This window comes from Colobus angolensis, unplaced genomic scaffold (assembly GCF_000951035.1).
Source record: "Colobus angolensis palliatus isolate OR3802 unplaced genomic scaffold, Cang.pa_1.0 Scaffold97, whole genome shotgun sequence".
In the NCBI taxonomy this organism is placed as follows: Eukaryota; Metazoa; Chordata; class Mammalia; order Primates; family Cercopithecidae; genus Colobus; species Colobus angolensis.
The window spans coordinates 7,137,440-7,141,637 of NW_012123709.1; the positions used below are offsets into that span (position 1 = coordinate 7,137,440).

A 4,198-nucleotide genomic window follows, 5' to 3' on the forward strand; every position below is an offset into this window, starting at 1 on the left:
GTTCTTTGCTAATACCAAGGCAGGGGATAATGAGAGTTCCCTCTGCCCCACCAGCAGGCGGAAGATAGCCGTTCCTTCAGTAGGCTCATCTCAGGCCGTGAGTCTCCATCTAGGGCAGGACTGTTTCTCGCTCCAGGGTCCTCGTACATACGGTTCCCTCAGCCGATGATGTCATCCTCCTGCTTCGCACTGGCTCACAAGCCTGGTCCTGAAGATGTCCCCCATCCCCCCTTCTCCCCCTTTGGTGGTGCTTTCTCTGTGCTTCGGTAACATCTTGTGAATGTTTTATAGTAGCTGATATCACACTATATATGTTTACTTCCGCATGTTTCCCACAGCACTGTGAGTTCTTGAGGCTGGGGCCCTGTTCCCAATGCCTGATCCAGTGCTGGGACTCAGTAACTACTCAGGAAACAGTGCTCAATGAATGTCGGCAAGTTCGTGGTGCAGGGAGCAAAAGTAGCTCTCTGTGGACACATTGCAGGGCAGACAAATGTGAAAATAAGTGCCACTTAGAGTCGTACTTAAAGAAATGGGTTTGTCCTGGGAAGGAACTATACTTATTTTCATTTTATTTAAAAAATTTGGCCAGGCACAGTGGCTCACACTTGTAATCCTAGCACTTGGGGAGGTCAAGGCAGATGGATCGCTTGAGGTAAGGAGTTTGAGACCAGCCTGGCCAACATGGCGAAACCCCACCTCTACTAAAAATACACATATTAGCTGGGCATGGTGGTGGGTGCCTGTGATCCCAGCTACTCAGGAGGCTGAGACATGAGAATCGCTTGAACTCAGGAGGCGGAGGTTGCAGTCAGCTGAGATTGTGCCATTGCACTCTAGCCAGGGCAACAGGGTGAGACTCTGTCTCAAAAAAAAAAAAAAAAGAAAAAAAAAAGAAAAACTTGTGGTAGAGAGGAGGAGACACTGGTCAAGTCCTTAGTATGCTACATTTATTTCGATTATAACCATTTAATTATAACCATTAAAAAGGTGGTGGGGAATTTAGGAAATTTAAAACAGACCATGACAATGATTAAGAAATTGGAAATTTGTGCTTATAAAGGAAAAACCAATGGTTAACTCAGGTGAAAAGTAAACATAACCCCAGAACCTGGCCGTAGGACAGACTAGTGCACTGTGATTTCTGCATGTGCTTGCTTGAGGGCAGAGGCTTGACCTCTCTAGGTTCCTTCTAGTTCAGTAATGCTTTACTTGTTAATTACGTTCTCTTCCTCTGGTGACTTGAGGGTTTGGAAAGTATCTTCAAGTGGGCCAGAAGACAGCTATTTAATGGTCTGATTTTTCTGGAAAGTGATAATGTGATGACATTAAAACCTGAGTAACTAAGGAAACCAGACTTGCGCTGGTAGATACGAGAGTTGAACATTTAACTGAGACAGAGACAAAAGAAAATCTGGCCATTTGCAGCATTAAGCATATGCAGTGAAATCCCAGCAAAAATGGAACAGAGAGGCAGATGTACCTGAAGCATCCCTTTCTCCCTTCAGTAAAACAGTAAATGGTCACTGTCAATTGTTGAGGTGAATACATTTTGCACACTAAGGTCACCCAGAAATACCCAGGGTCTTTATATAAAGACATTTTTTATAAAGATGACCTTTAATCATATGATTTAACGAAGGACATTTTTTACCGATAGGCCTTATAGTTGTGTGACTACTTATTGTGTGTGTCTGTGGATTAAATAGATTGGCAAAGCAAAAAGGTATCTTTTCTCTAAGATCATAACCATGCCAAGAAGCACATTGTCTTTGTATAGGACCATTTAATGCCTTCCTTACTAGAAAAGTTGTTGATGGTAACTAGCTCATAGACTTTACCTGGGAGTTGGGACTTGCAAAATGACTTAATTTGGTAGTTTCCAAACCTTGTTAAAAAGCTGAAAAAGTCCCACATTCTTATAAGAAGCTCATTTTTTAAAGCAGATAAAATGAAACTGATTCTATTGCCATTTCTCCCTTCCTTTCTTAGGTCCTCCCTAAAAGGACCTCCCCAAAGTGTAGTTTAAAATCACTAATTAGTCCAATAAAAGTTACTCCAGTCTAATTTCCCAAATTATCCTTAAGTCACTGAAGCATAGAACTCGCAAGGTCTTGATTTTAAGAAATCCCATAGTCTGTCCCTGGTGTGGGCTGCCTGCAGATGCTAATTACCTTCCTGTGCCTTCCAGTTTTAGCCAACTTTGAAGCAATATGACACACGTGAGAAAGATATAAGGACTTGGGGAAAGAGAGAGATGGAATGAGAGACCTGTGAGACGAGTCGTTGAACAGCTGCACTGAGGGTTGAGTTTCCATTTTCTTGGTCCTGGGATGCCTCTCCTCCCTTCCTCTCTGCTTTTTCCTTATACTGACCACAAGGAAGGGCAGCTCTATATACTTCTCTTGCTAGAGAAACAGTTGAATTTGACTATCGTGTGTATCATTTTATTCCCATTCTTAATGGCCACAGTGTTTTGGAGCCCAAATATTTATTATTAGGTACATTGTTCTGGGATCAAGAAATTCACATATATGCCATATACTGCATTTATTCATTTTTTCAAATATGTATATCTTATTTAATGTACAATGTATATTTTATTTAATACGCAAAGACAAATGGAAATGTCCTTTTTTTGTATATCCATATCCGTTTTAATTCAGTCTTTTATTGAAATTTCACTTCTTGAAAGAATTGTTTTTGCTAGCATGGTTCTCCCTGCCTTTTTTTCCTTTTTCATATAGGGCTAGTAAACAAAGTTTTTTTGAGACAGAGTCTTGCTCTGTCACCCAGGCTGGAGTGCAGTGGCATGATCATAGCTCATTGCAGCCTTGAGCTCTTGGGCTCAAGTAATCCTCCTGCTTAGGCCTCCCAAAGTGTGGGAATTATAGGGATGAGCCACAATGCCCAGCCCTAGCACACTTTTCAAATATCGAAAACTGTCATTGAATTCTTTAATTATGATGGTTTATGACTTTTTCTATTGTTAAAAAGATAATGTTTTTTAATAGTGAAAAAAGCAGTGTTAAGTTATTGCCTATGGTCCAAATGATTATATAAGATAAAAATGACCTTAATAGGGTTACAAATATAAAAGGTGGCAATTAACTATTAATCAGTGATATATTTTAAAGCTCAATAACATTAAACATTTTGAAAGAGGCTGAATTAATATTATTTTTCAATTATACACATTGTAAAATTTTAATTGAGCATATTTGACATTATTAATCACTGCGATTAGTTTTTGGTGACTTTTTATTGGAGGGTTTCCTTAAATGTGTTCTTTCTCATTTCTTTCTATTCTACCTATTCCCTTCTATGATATAATTTACCTTTTGGAACATAGGAGGTGGGTGAAAAATGTGTGAATGTTTTTGAACTCCTTATTAGCTTCAAAACAGGAAAGCCTTTTCTATACCTTTTTGCTCCAGAAGAAAGTAGAACCAGGGACCTGCAAAAACTAGGTTCTTATACGTAAAAGGCTTTAAATAAGCTCTGTTGTCTGGTTGTTATATGTTGTTAGTATTAATAACTTCTGAAATTTTACTGGCTTATCTGAAGGCTCTTGGTGATAGAGATAATCTTTAAATATTCTCTTGGCAACCTCTTTTATTTATGTATTTATTTTTGGTAAGAAAAGGTAGGAGGATGTTTAATGAATAAGGTTGCCCAAATACACTGTTCATAGGTGGGCCAGTTAAATTAAACAGATTATAAATTAATGTAAATTACTGTTTCTTTATTGTAAGTTAAATAGGATGGCAGCTTCAGTAAGTAAATCTTTTTATTACTTCGGTTAAGCATATGGTTCCTTTTGTCTAGTTGGTCTAATCCATTGTTAAAGGTAGGGTCGTGAAGTTTGTAACTATTATTGTTAAACTTTCTATTCTCCCTTCAATTCTGTCAGTTTTTGCTTCACACGTTGTGGAACTTTGTTCCTAGGAGCATATGTTTATATGTTCATAATTATTATGTTTCTTTTTTTTCTTTTAAGAGATAGGGTTTCACTCCATTGCCCAGGCTGGAGTACAGTGGCATGATCATAGCTCACTGTAACTTCAGACTCTTGGGCTCAAGTGCTGGGACTACAGGTTCATGCCACCACGCCCAGCTAATTTTTTATTTTTATTTATTTATTTTTTATGTTTTTGAGGCGGAGTCTCGCTGTGTCGCCCAGGCTGGAGTGCAGTGG

The 4,198-nt window shown here is 38.7% G+C and overlaps 2 protein-coding genes across 4 annotated transcripts in view; one reads left to right on the forward strand and one right to left on the reverse strand.

The window, feature by feature from the left end:
- Positions 1-4,198, reverse strand: part of CHRM5 (cholinergic receptor, muscarinic 5) — a 112,964-nt gene that overhangs the window by 60,190 nt on the left and 48,576 nt on the right. The gene's annotated exons all lie outside the window — the stretch shown is intronic.
- AVEN (apoptosis, caspase activation inhibitor) overlaps positions 1-4,198 on the forward strand; it is a 169,684-nt gene that overhangs the window by 2,219 nt on the left and 163,267 nt on the right. The window lies entirely within an intron of this gene.